Source organism: Dromaius novaehollandiae, chromosome 13 (assembly GCF_036370855.1).
Source record: "Dromaius novaehollandiae isolate bDroNov1 chromosome 13, bDroNov1.hap1, whole genome shotgun sequence".
Classification (NCBI taxonomy): Eukaryota; Metazoa; Chordata; class Aves; order Casuariiformes; family Dromaiidae; genus Dromaius; species Dromaius novaehollandiae.
Genome location: NC_088110.1, coordinates 9077826 through 9091994, shown reverse-complemented (window position 1 = coordinate 9091994; position 14169 = coordinate 9077826). Strand labels below are relative to the sequence as shown.

The 14169-nt window shown below is 47.0% G+C and overlaps 1 protein-coding gene across 4 annotated transcripts in view; it reads right to left on the bottom strand.

The window, feature by feature from the left end:
* ZNF423 (zinc finger protein 423) overlaps positions 1 to 14169 on the bottom strand; it is a 219717-nt gene that overhangs the window by 157218 nt on the left and 48330 nt on the right. The window lies entirely within an intron of this gene.

The window sequence follows — 14169 nt, the reverse complement described above, 5'->3', positions numbered from 1 at the left end:
GAATCAGCTTTGCTACGTCAGGTCAATATGCGGTGTTAGTAGGGCTCTGTTACCACCCTCCACTGGAAGCACACGTTTTATATCATCTTCTGCACAGAGCATGATAACGTAAATCAGCTTGTGTAAAATGCTTTGCAGTTTTCCACGGAGCACTCGTAACGTGACATACCCTTCGCATTGCAAAGGAAATATTAAAAATCAATGCCTGCTTGTGGCGTATCACAGCATCTCTTAGCAATTAACTGATCTACACATTTTCAGGTTCTTTTACTGTTAAATTATACATACCTTTCTACTAGAACGCTTCCATTAAGGGTGAGATATAATATGCATCTTAACAAATCAGATGTGCCACTTCTACACAGATAATGAATTTAAGGATTTGGTTATAAAAAGTATCACTCACTAAGCTCTCTACGTTGTAAGTCATCATCTGTACTATGTTTATTCAATAAAACGCAGTGCTCTGAACTTCATGCTTTATAGCCTCTTCCTTTAATAAAAACTTATTGTAATGAACAAGGGCATAATTCTGGTTCTCTTTATACTACTACCTTGCCAAATAATAAGTTACATTTAAAGCTATGCTAGCTTTGCTTAACTTAACACATAATTTAATGCACATATTCAAATTATCACTTCCATTTTGTCATATTTATTTGGCACACCTTTTTACAGTCTCCCATCCCAGACTTGAATCACAAACATTACAGCTCATTCAGTCTTTCTAAAGCCTGCATGTCCTGTAGAGTTGATAGTTAATAAATCAGAATGTCAACCCTCCAGTTTTATAAGACAGAAACCTATAAAAATAGTCCAAGTATATAAATCTGATTTAAAGAACTGCCACCTGATTCCGTGCTGCCTGCTCACGGCAAGCTTGGAGAAAGCACCCCTGGACTGCCCGGCTGTCCCCGGCAGCAGAAGGCATTTAGGGAACTTGGGGAAGGTTTGAGGGGCTTATATGGAGGCAGCGCTGCCTTGGGACAGTTAACCTAAAGGTCAGCCGAGCGGGCAAGTACATTGTGACAAATTCATCCTTGGTATCGCTCCAAAACTTCGTGGCTACACCAGGGATAAATCTGTTTGACCAAGTCCAACAAAAACAAATAATTTAGCGCACTGCTTTAGGAAAAATAAATTGTACAATGTGAGATAAGAAAATAGATTCCTGACTGCAAAGCCAAATTCCAGAAACATTTTTCAATTCCCTGCTGAACGGGGAATCTGATCCGCCAGGCAGCCTTTCAAAACTATCATTGCTTGACATAATTGTATGTCAAATAACACAACGATGAATCGCGCATAAATTATTTAGCAAGCGCAGCATTGCTTTAGGATGAGATGTTTTCCGTCTGCAGCGTGTCCGAGGGCTCGCGCAGGCTCGCCACCCCTCAGCGTTACTGCCCTCAAGCCCCTGCCAAGCGCCACGCTCCCCCCCCTTCTCCCCGCAGCCGCGCGCGAGGCCGGGAGGAGGCTGCCGGCCTGGCCTCTCGCGAGAGACGGCCGCTAGCCGGTCCCAGCGCGCAGCAGTCCTCGCGTCGCACGAAAGCGTCCCCGGTAACCTTTCAGGGAACCCGCCACCTCCACCGATGGCTTTAGCAACCTTCCTTTGCGACCAGGAGAGGACACAGTTTGCCAGGTCGGCCTTGGACGTATACCTCGCTCTACCTGCAGGCCCAGGACACAGGGTGTGGGGGGTTTTTGCTTGTTTTCCCCGTAACACAGCAAGAGGCCTGCAGAGCTTTAAAGAAGAGGAGTGTTTTACCCTGTGACCTAAGCGCCTGGCCAGCAGTCAAGAGCACGTTACTCTAATTGCCGCTGGAGCCGACGGCGCTCACCACTCTTGCCTTTCTGCAAACGGCAGCTCGTTTTCCCGAGGGTCGCCCTTTCCGCGGGCGCACCGGGGCAGGGGCGTGCTGCTGCCCGAGCACGGCCGAGGCACGGGGCGCTGCGAGCGCGGGGGCCAAACTCCCGCCGGGCACCCCGAGGCAGGAACGGGTGGGAATGCCGCCGGAGCGCACCCAAAGCGCTGCCGTGGCGGCCGCCACGCGCTGGCCGGGTGCACGAATGGATACCGCACGCACCTTGGCCACACCGGGCCCCGCGGAGCTCACGCTGCCGCCATCCATCCATCTGTCCATCCGTCCGTCCTTCCGTGGCAGTTCTGCTCCGGTCGCGGCCCTGGCCACCACGGGAACCACCAACTCCGTTCAGGGCTTCAGCTAGCACCGTAATTAAAAGCACAAGAAGGCTGGAGCCACACGGCGAGCGGTGCTGATGGCTGCCTACAGCCCCACGGAAAGACAGGGAAATGGGCAACACCTGGCAACACATGGGCCACAGAAATGTGAAAAGGAACAAGCCTCTTAGCTTATTTTTTTAAAGCTGTACAAACAAATACAGACAGTTTAAGCTTTCTATCTTATCAGCACAAAACAGGGCGAGCAAGCGTCTGTGTTTGTGCTAGCAAATTTTCTGGGCCTTTTTTTAGGCCTGAGGATTTTTTTAAAAAACTCAGATTTTTTTTTTTTTGAACCTAGGACCATTCTCTGGAGCAAACTATGTTGTGCAGTGTCACGTCTGGCTTTAAATATCTCAAGTTACAGGTCTTCCATCAGCAGCACTTCTATACGGTAAGAGTACTTTGGGTTTAGCACTAGACAGTGCTGCCTATCAAAGTAACTTTGCCATACAGGGACAGGGCGTTCATCTATAGAGTGCTCAAATTCAAGTTGTTCTGCTATGCAAATACCTAAGTGTGTGTGTGTGTGTGTGTGTACGTACACCCACCGATGGTTTCCGAGAGCCCGAAGACAAAGTGAAGAGGGGGAAGAGAGACACCTCTCTCTTCATCCCTCTGCCTCAGTACAAAGAAAATAAACAAATAAACAAATAGAGGTCTCGCAACGGGCAACGATAATTCCTAGAAATTTTCCAGAGGTGCAGGACAAGTGACAAAAGAAAACGCCGCCAAAGAAATAAAACCCAATTGCCGAAGGAAGAAACGGTGCTGTAGAAGAGCCAAGGGGCCACGCGGGGCCGCGGCGGGACCCCCGCCCGCAGCGCTGCCGCCCCCCGCACCCGCGCAGGAAAGGCCGCGCGCAGTCAGGAAGTGAGAACAAAAGAACAAGGAACCTAAAGGAAAAGGCTAATCTAAACGCTCATTAGTGTTTTACTCCGTGTCCGATGCCGAGTCGGCGTGTGGGGGGTTCCTCCGCTTTTGTTGGTTTTGTTAGCGTTTCAGTGCTGCCTCCAGTCCCGCAATGGAGCAGAAAACCTCCAAAGGCCTCCGCAGCTGGTGGCCAACGGGGGAGGAACAGGGCAAAACAGCCATCAACGTTTCGGTAACACAAACACCAACCGCAGCCGAAATCTTCCAGAAAACCCATCTCAGACCGTCCCGCCTGGGCCGCGGACGGGCGCGCGGGACCTTCCCGTCAGTGAGGTGGCCATCCCCGGCAGAGCCGCCCCAGCCCCACGCGCCCAGCGCCAGCCCGGGACGGGGCACCGAAAGCAGGATTTGACCCAGCGCGGGGTGAACGGCACCAGCCTCCCGAGGTGTACAACTGAAGAAAACTATCTCTCCGCAGCGCCGTAATGAGGAGCAGTAGGAGGAGGCTGCCCTCGAGGCACGGAGGTTGCACGGCGTCACCTCGGCGCGCCCGCGGAGGGCCCTGCACTCCGGCCACGCGGGGCCGGCCGGGGCCTCGGGGGGGCCGGGGAGGGCTCTGCGCGAGGCAGCTCCCCCCAGCAGCCCCGGGAGCGGCACAGGCCGCGCCGACAGCACGGCTTTGCATGGAGCGCGTCAGCAACGGAAGACGCATGTTCCCAGGAGCCCCCGACTTCTGTACTGCATCGCAAGAGAGCTTTATGGCACCACTGCATGCATCCAGTCTCGTCCACTTTTAAATGTTTAGGCAGTTCTCAGAATTTGTCTTTAATGTAGTTTAAAAAGCCACCTCGTTTGCTAGGGTGCTGCACCTCTTTGCACAGCACGTGCTTTCAGAGAGACGGGGCACGAGCCAAGCGCCCGCAATCGGGGGATCGGCGCTGCTGGTGCCACGCAGCCCGCTGCTCGCACAGCCCTTCATCACCACCTCGCACAGCCCTTCACCACGACCTCGCATGCTCACCAGCCTCCTCTTTCCGTGTTATAACTTAGTTACAGTAATATTTCACAGGGAAAACGTGGATCTTGCTTCACCAACATGACACAATTTTCACATATTGGCAGCTACAACGTTTAAGAGAAATCTTAATGTCTACCTTGAGCTGAAGAGCATGGAAAGGGCTACCGAGCACCCGTGGCGGAGCAGAGGACTGACCAGCTCATGACACCTCGTTTTATTGGGGTGTGCTCTCACGTGCTCTACGCGCAGGACAGGCGATGCACGTGAACTTGGTGCCTCATGGTGCCTTGCTTTCACCCAAGTCCATGGTTATCCCTCTATTTTGACAGTAAACCTCTCGGTATACCCACCCCATTTTCTCCAATGCATCCAAGACTTCGCCCTCTGTGTCCATGTGAACACAAGCTTGCCGTCAGCATGCACAGAATAACCACCAGAACATACCACTACTCTGTGCACAACGCCAGCCCCATTGGCTTTCTGATTATTATTTTATTATTATTTATTTACATATAGGGTCTCATCTAAAGCCCACTGACTTTGCTCAATTTTTGTATCTCACACACTCAATGTGTACAAACTCAACCTAAAATCCTTATTTTCTTAGATTTTGGGACATTCATAGTATCTTTTAGTCAATGTGCTGGAGAAACCTTTTATTAAATGCTGCTAATTTTTTTATTGATCAAACTGTGAGTCATTTCATTTTCCATTATAGCAGAAATCTCCTATAGGAGCATTCAGATTAAGTTTCTTTATTCTGTCTCTAGAAACATGTCACTCTTAATCAGTTTTTAGTTTCATTATTGCTTAAAAATTAGAAAGCAGTTTCTCTGTTCTTTATTGCTTTTTTAAGTTTAGTTACTGAAGGGTTATTAAACTTGGAAAATATATAGACATGCATAACATGCTAAATAAATTGCTCACTGTCGCTAACCAACTTTAACATTAGCTTCCCCCCCCCAATAATTTTCGGTTTATTTTCACTGAAAGACTGCTTGTAATTATTACTCATGTTCTCCCCAAACACTTATGTTACTAAAGTGTGAAATGTCTTCTAACACAAAGACAGTTCTCTGGGAAGTAATTACAAAAATGCATTCAGGGGCAATAATTTTATATTAACTGTCAGCAGCATACATCTTCTGAAAAGGCACTTGTTATGAAGGAATTATTTGTGTGGAATTTGAAGGCACTGAAGGTGAAGGAAAACTGCAGAAACGCATTAAACTGAAACTCCAACTCCCTCATCAAGGGTCAGTTTATGTTTAAATCATTAACTCGAAGGCAACCCCACACCTTCCTAGGAGTCTGTTATAAAGACAATTTCAATTTATGCACAAATTGGACACAGTCTCCAGTTTTCAGTGTGGAACAATTTACACCCCTTTTTTGAGGAAATTTCTGAGTAGCTAATCAAAAAGATTTATCTGAAAATTAAGGGTTTCTATTAACCTTTCACTGATCACACTAAAAATGCTTGCTAATGATTTATGTGTAGTAACAAAAATAGTAGCCTCAAAACTGACCTGGCACATTTAAAAGATATCTGGGTCTATAACAAAAACAAGAAAAGTTTTAATTAATATTTTATAGCAACTTTTAGCCTGCGGGCTAATTCTTCAGACCTTATGAAGGCAAAATAACAGAGACAAGTTTAAAAAATAAAGCAATAGTGATTAAGCACTCTATTGCATGTATTTCTCTAAAAGCATTAAAAAAATTGGATAAGGAAATCTTGAAAATAACACCAAACAGTAAAATTTAATTTTACCTGCAAGCAGTATTTCAGCCTTTCTAGTGCTTTTACTAAAATGATTTAGATGTTACTATGTTATGCAACAAATGCATTTATACACCAAAAAGCGGACAAACAGCTAAGCTGTTGTTGCATATTTGCACGCAAGCAGGAGCGGGACTGTACTTTGCAGCGTTAACGGCGCACGACGCGCAGCAGCTCCTCAGCGCTGGGCATGCGGCTCACGATTATCCATACGGGATGCAAGCACCTTCCTGCCACGGAAAGCTTCGAAAGGGAATTTCAGAGAGCGTGAGCAGAGGGGAGGGCGAGTGCCGAGCTGCCGACACGGCATCCGACAGCAGAATGCTCCCGGGTCACCCGCCTCGGTCCTGCGCGCAGCAAGCGGGCGCGAGTGGGGATGGGACACGTCCCGGCGCTGTGCCGAGGCTCACGCCGAGCCCCGCGGCAGCCCAAGAGAGGCAGAGGGCGCGAGACAAGGCGACCTTTCCCCTGCCGGGCCCGGGGCTGCCTGCGAGCCCAGCTGTGGTGGAGGCCCCTGCAGCTGCGCCCGCCCAGCGCCCAGCGCGTGCCCACGGCCAGAGGCCGCCCTCGGGGAGAAACTCATGATCCTAGCAGGAGCGGCACGTTTTCCCCCAGGAGCGCCTTGCTGCCACCGCACATGCAAAAAGAGAGTCCTCATCCCAAAACACCGCGTGCTGGAGACAAGTCACCACCGCTTTCCGCAACATCGACGCCTCGGTGCTCTCCTAGCGTCAAGGAGCAGTTGGCTTTGTACATCTCTACGGTATTCAAATTAAATAGCGTGTCTTCACACAGCTGTCCAAACTTCTCAAACCATCATCTGCAGGAAACTCTCCATTTACTCAAGAAGTTTAATAGCCATGCAATGGATTACACACGTAAAAATAGGGTATTTTTGTCCACTTCCAGATTGTTAGGGTGCATCTGAATGGGAGCTACTTCCATCCTCAGTTCATATAATCAGGCTCAAATCAAAACTGATCTAAATTAAGGTTTATATACACCAGGAAATCAGTGTGCAGTAAGGACAGACCTCAAAGTAAAGTGCACTTCTTCGCAGAAATGCACTTCTAACTCTTTGGCATGCAAGCGTTTGTTTAATAATGATGACCACCATAACACCATAAAGGCAACGCAAGTTTTCAGCTCCAGAAAAGACACTGCCATATTAATAACGCACTCAACTGCAGTATTGGTCAAATCTGCTCAAAACAAGTGTCCTGTTTCTAGCAGTTCCATCAAATCCTGCTCTCAGATTTAACACAGGACATTTTAATCACATTTTAATTTATAGTCATGACAAAAACGTTTTTCTTTTAAAGAAACAGCATGAATGATATATATATAAATATATATTTTTTTTACTTTAATGTGAAGCCAGATATCTGTAAAGTTAAAAATCTATAGTTCCCTGAGCAGACAGAAAATTTGGAAGGCTTAACAAAATTCACATGTGGCTTGTTGTTGCAGCTGCATATCAAATGAAAAAATAAGATATCGACCAGTTCTGCTTAGAATACCATCTGTTGGAACTGATGATTAAAATAAACCTGTTGATTTTTAAAGAAAGAAAAATTATAGATGACGTAATTTACCGTAAGTGACAAAATGTGACCATGTATTTGAGTGTTCGAATCCCCTCAGCCTAATTCCAAATGCAGAATCTCCCCAACCCCCCCATAAGACCCAGAACTCAGAACTGTGCTTTCTGCAGTGATGTTGCAGCCCGAGCAACATCCCCTTCCTCCGCTCAGGATAGTCCGTGAACGCGTTAGAGCAAGACTGGAAGGCTGTAACAGGAAAGCCTAGCAAGACCTCCATTCAAAAAAACCCCAAAAAACAAACAAACAAAAAAACCCCAAACCCTCTTAGCTATGTTCCTGAATATACACACTTTTCCCATGCTTAGGACATATTTGCCTAAAAACTATCCTGTATCCTCACATTTTACACTATTTACCTTTTTTAAATTTTTGTATCAATAAAACCCCCAAACATGATGGCCGAGGCTGAAAGAGCTATAGCGTTCAGCAATCTGTTAAAAAACCTGGCATGCAATCAGTATGGAGGGAAAAGGAAAAGACTTAACAACACAGGCAAAAACACATTGCTGCAAGAAGAAAAATACACTCGGGCAGAACGCGTGAAGCAGTAATTACTTCACAGCCTCCTCCTCCGCCTGGATCGCTCTCCCCCGGGACGGCAAGGGCGCAGCCCGAGGGCGCGCGAGGCTCTGCCGCCCCCGCCGCGGTGGGGCGTCTTCAGAGCTTGGGGACCGAGACACGAGTGGCCTCCGCGGGCCGAGCTCCCCCTGCACCCGGGGTGCACCACGGCCACAACACGCCGCTGGGATTCACGGCCGGAGCAAGAGCCCAGTAACCCCCTGGAAGGAACAGCTTGCCGGCTCTGTCATCCCAACGTTGTTCACAGAAAAAGAGGTTTTTGAAATGCACCTGAGGAAAATGGTACCTGTTCCGCCGCATCTGCCCGGCCCCACACCAGGGGCTCCTGCCTCTGAGAGCCACCGGCCCCCACAGCCAGGGGAAACGGGTCAAATTTAGGCAGTTTTGCCTCATGCAGGCAAGGGAGCTCCCACACAAGCAACCTTGCAGGACCTGGGGAAATAGGCCCTCAACCGGCGCCAGCTGGGCCTGGCGAGGGCCAGCACAGCCCAGGTGCCGGAGGGGCCGATCCTGCCGACGGCGACGGCTGCAGCAGAGCTACACGAAACTGAAACCTGACGAGCCTTGGGCACCCGCGTGCCGAAGCAGCCCCGGAGGAGCAGGGCCACCAAGCTTTGGGAAAGGCCGGCGCCAGGCCCACCGCGCATGCGTGCTGCTGCGAGCACGGACCGGCGCCGGCCGCGGGCTCCCACGGCCTCTCCTCGCGCTCTGTAAACACCCAGCGGCGACAGCCCCGCCGCGGCCGGCCCACGGTCCCTAAACACCCACCTCCCGGCCCGGCACACGCGCTGGTGACACCAGTCCATGAAGGGAGAGAAACCAGACTCGCAGAGGTGCTCGGAAAGTTCCCTGTTCCTCCCCTCTTTTCCAGCCCTAACCGTCAGGTGACTTTGGATTGCGGGCTCGGTTGCATCGCAGGTTGCGTTTAACACCAGCTCTCGTATAAAAATTAACGTCCCTCAAATTTCTTTTCTAGTTTCTTCCTTTCACACAAAACTCTGAAGTCCTACACGTTTCACTCAACAAAGCCATTAATTCAGTAATTTCAGATAATTAAATTGAGCAAAGCAGAGTGTTTAAATTTGAGCTAAGTGAAATATACTTATGCGCAGTTCACGCTGTTCCAGTTCTGCTGCGTGCTACTCTGCTCCTGCTCATTTATTAATTTAGGGTAGTCTGAAACGTGACACCGTGTAATAAGGCATGCGCTGGTTTTAATAAAATTAGAAATAGGAAAATACATATCAAAAAGAGTGGAAAGTGAATCAAGCACCAAATGAACTAAGCTAATCCCTTGGAGCGAGCCCTCAGCGGTGCCCTTCCTGCAGCCAGCCGAACCCCGCGCGCAGGAGTTGCACTTTCCTCCCAATAAATAATTCCTAACTAGAGGTTTTCAGCTATTTATCTCTGCAATAATAAGTTAGCCGCACCAGTCCTCCCGCATGGTGATCTTCTTAGCAGTGACAACACTTCCGTGCTTAACGTTTTCCTAGGCTCTTTTTTCTAGTCATAGGCAGCAAAGAAAGTGTGAAAAGATATTTAAAAGAGTTAAAGTAAAATGACTTTAAAGACTTGTCTCTGCTCAACTGTTCCTCTAATCTGGCAGGTCTCCAGTGTCAGAGCGGTAGACAGAAACGTGATATAAAATCCTAAATACCTGCCAGAGGACTCTGATCCGGATCACAGGAACGATGCATGGCAAAAAATAAAGGGACAGATAAAATAACTAGGTGTGGATTTTTGGTGGCCAATAACTAATAATGGGAAAGAAATTTAGATGGTCAATAATCCAAACAGCAGAAATACTTGAGGTAGTTAACCAGAGTCTCTCCAGAATACAGAGGGGTTTCTTCTTTGCACTGGTGCTTTCTGCTGCTCAAGTTTCTTGCAAACTACCTTAATTGGGCTCTTCTGGAGGTGCGGGAAGTTCCTCCACCTCCTCCTCAGCCTCAAAGGACCCCTGTGAAAGGTGGGATTCGAGACTGCTCATAATACCCGTTACCAGACAGAGCTGATAATGACCCTCTCCTGCTAAGGAAAGAAAAGGGGGGGAAAAAGGAAGATTGTAGCCATAGCCATTGTAATTAAGCTTCTGAAGAGTTTAGTTGGAGAGAAATTAGATTTATTTACATGCTGTTCAGTTGCTGATGAAGCACCAGCTATTTGGGAGGACTTCTAATTAACCCTAATTTAGTTGATATGCTCTTTAGTAGCTCCATTCCCTGTGTACTTTGCACTAGGTAAAAAGTAATAATAACAACAAATTAACCATCTTAAAAAGGGAGGTTTCTTTGCAGGGCCCAGCCCCAACTTTATTCCTGAAATTATTGAAGTTGCACTTTAGCATTTTAGTTGCTGACAACGAAGAAAAAATGCACCTGAGGACTTCATGCTACAAAAGCGCTTACTGCCGAGCGAAACGCTGCACGCGTCGGTCTGCCTGCTTCGCCCGGGCATGGGGACCCTTCGGCCTGGTGCTGACCTGGCCTCGAGGCCGGCAGCGTGGAGCGACGTGCCGTGACGCCGCGGAGCAACGTGGCGCCGCGGGAACGCGGGAGGGCTCTGGCCCCGGCGGTGCCCAGCGGCCCCCACAGCCCCACCGCCACGGCCAAAGCTGTTCTTGGTCCTTCCACTCCGTTTGCCGCAAACGCAGCTCGGAGTCTATTTTTAAAGCACTTCCACTTCCGACATCCTCAGCACATTATGCAGGCTGGCCACAATATTCATTAACTCAATACAGTTTTAAAATATTTCATTACAGTATCAAGCTAAAATCACTTAACTCTTGTGATGGGTTTTCTCATGCAGCAGTTCGCTGATGGCTCTGCAACGCTTCTAGTGCATGGAGTGCATCTGCATTTCTTTGCAAATCAAAAAGACATATAAAATACAACAGGTTTACAATCTCGGTACATAAAAAGCCCTAAGAATTCACCATTCCTTAATAGCTGCTTTGGAGGAACAGCGAGACTGATCCTTATTTCAATTTCACACACAAAACACCATAAGTGCTGAACAACACGTATCATCTGCTTAGATGTCTTTTTCAAAGTAAGGGTGAAAAATGGGACATAATTTAATTCTGTCATACAGAAGTATTGACACTCACTTGTCACAATACAAATTCAGGGATGCAAAGAGCATTTGCAGAGGTGATATTCCTCACATCTTCAGCACTACAGCTCTCTGAGCCCACAATATATAAAGAAAAAATGCAGAAAAGATGTGGAGTTCTGCTACATCCTGTCCAGAAGGTGTTTTACCAATCTGGCTATTTGCCAACACATACGAAATTCACCGTTAGCAGAAAAAATAAGTACATTTTTACTACATGTTTCTTTTTTCCTGAGATTATAGGCCAAATGCTGCTCTCAGTTATAGCTGCTTAATCCTGCTGATTTTGTATATGCTTCCTGAATGTTACTGTGGAAATCTGGCAATAAACGTATTTTGTTTAATATGATCAAGGAAGAGAAGCCAAATGCTTTCTGCACAGAACATTTCTCATTCATTTAACAGGATAAATGGTCATCTGTTTCGGGCTTATGTGCTAAACGCAAAGAGCTCGATAGGAACTACTGTCAAGTAAAGTTCAAATTCAAGTTTTCTCTGTTTCTATGGATGACACACATTCTGTACAAATTAATGACAGCATTACAAGCTGACCCTATTTTCGCAAATATAACCTACTTGATTAAATCAACGATGCTGAACTGAAGTCACCCCTATTGCAACTGAAAGAAAAATGACAGACTACACACAGCTGCTTGAATACTATTTTTCAAAATTATTTGGCGGAAAAATTCAGCTGAGAATATTGTCTTCAGAATTGTCTAGCACGAGATGACTTTGAGATTTTTAAAGGAACTTCATAAAAAGACAAGAGGAAACAGCCCTCCTCGCACTCCGCTTGATGCGTCGCTCGTGCTGGAGGGCTCATTCAGGTCTGAGCGATGCGCTCTTTGTAACAACACCAGTACGCAAAATCAAGGAACGATCAGTCCCTCAAAACCATGCTTGTGTGAAGTGTGAAAAAATTTGATTTAAGCATGTGGATAAGAAGAAGTTCTATGATTTTCTTTCTGTGGGTGGAAACAACCAGTATCTCCATCGGTATTCACAAATCTGACAAAACCAGGCCACAGGAATCTAGTGCCATTTTATTTAAACGCGGCCTCTACCCTGATCCAAACTCAGCAACAGCATCAAGGGCTAGACTACACCATGCTCAGCTCTGAGGGCTTTGAACCCATTCTAAATTAAGCGAGAAACAGGGAAAACCACCACTGTGCTTTGCAAGAGCTCGTCTGTCACCAGCTCCCCGCTTTGTTTGCTAGAATATAGATTAGCGGGTAGTAACACCGCTGCATGGGCACGATCCTTCACACAGTCCTTCCCTCTCCCCCAAATGCTCTGCTCTGTTAAAGACTCGCACAACACACGAAGACAAAACACGTACAGCTAGAGCGACAAAGCCCCGTCGCAGCCCGCTCTCAGAGGACGCTCTTGCGCCGAGACGCCCCGGTGCGGCCCGTGCGCGGGCTGACGCACGGGGCCCTCCCACTGCCCTCCTCCCGGACTGGGGAGTCTCTCCAGCTTTGGTTCAAACAGCTAGAGCCTTAAAACATATACGCGTAGCGCACACACAGCCTCACTGTGTCAGTGGTTTCTTTATCCAGATGAAAGCTTCCAGCTGAGAGGGAAGAAATTTGCCTACAGGGTCCCTCCATTTTATGCTAGCAAATAACTCGCTTAAGAAATATTGCAGCTTTCAGCGTTAACACTGAGAAGGGGAAAGGGTGGGATGAAGTGGGAAGCAAAATGCCATCACCCCACCACAAGGAAAAATGCTGTTGAGCACCCAATTTTTCCTTTAGGCTTTTTCATGAGTTTAATAGAAGAAAATGTAACAGCAGAGTCACTAACTAGGGTGTTAAAGTCTAAGAAAAAAATGTATTTGCTTTAGTTACAATGATGAAGTAAACCTTCACAGCCCTTTTGGATTTAGCACAAAAGGTAGCACTTGCGTATCAGTTTATTTGTAAAATATAAAATTCTCCCCTCTGCAGGAGACTGGAATACGAGGGCTTTGGGGTTTGCTGGAGAGAAGTCAGTCCCTTCCATATACGTTCCATAAAAGCTGCAAACCAGCAAGGAAGGTGCTAGACTTTCCATGTCCAGAAAATTAAATTAGAAAAATATATTGCATGAATTCACTTCAAATGCATCAAAGCGTCCAACAAAAGTGGTTACTTTTCAGCCAAGTTACTATACTGCTGCTTAAATACCAATAAAAAAAAGTAGTCCATCTTTATCAGTCACAAACTGCCAAGTTATCCTTAAGAAAACACGAAGCTAATATGCACATGTAGCTCAGTAGCATTCAGATTAATGCCATTTTGACTTTTCTGTTTATGTTTTTATTGCTAATTGATTTATTCCTTCCGAAGGAAATGTCTTTAAAACGAGGCTTCTACGTGTTCGTCCCCCTTACCCTGCACTCCAGTTTCATTACAACCGTAGCACGCTTGCCAAAATGAGATATTTCCTCATTTTTGGTACTGTGCCCTTGAAGGCATCTTATTAGAAAAGACCATTTCTTAATTAACATTTTTGATCTTTAATCTATTACACATCCCTTTAATCCCATACGGAGGAGCTTTTGGCCCACTTCCGCGGCGTGGCTGTGGGATGCAATAGGCTGGCAATTTGTGCTGAGGGCTCTCTCCCAGCTGGGCTCCAGAAATGCTGTCTGTAGGCTGTGCGTGCTCTCTCTGGTCAGCAGCGGAGATTTCCATTTATTATCTTAGTGCTTTTTTTTTAATAAAGACTTTCGGCAGCCACTAGCCGGTGTTAAAGACAACATGCATAGCAGCAAGCTTACAGATGAGATCAGACCTCTGCGAGTGGCTCTTAAGCTCTTAAAATAAGTAGCAAAATTCTAAGTGGAAGATTTAGTGGAACACCAAGATGTGAAGTGTAAGGAAAGTACAGTGCAAGTCCCTTACATCATTTTACTTGCAAATAATTACAGCAATTACAATGTGCTAACTGGCAATTAATGTTACAG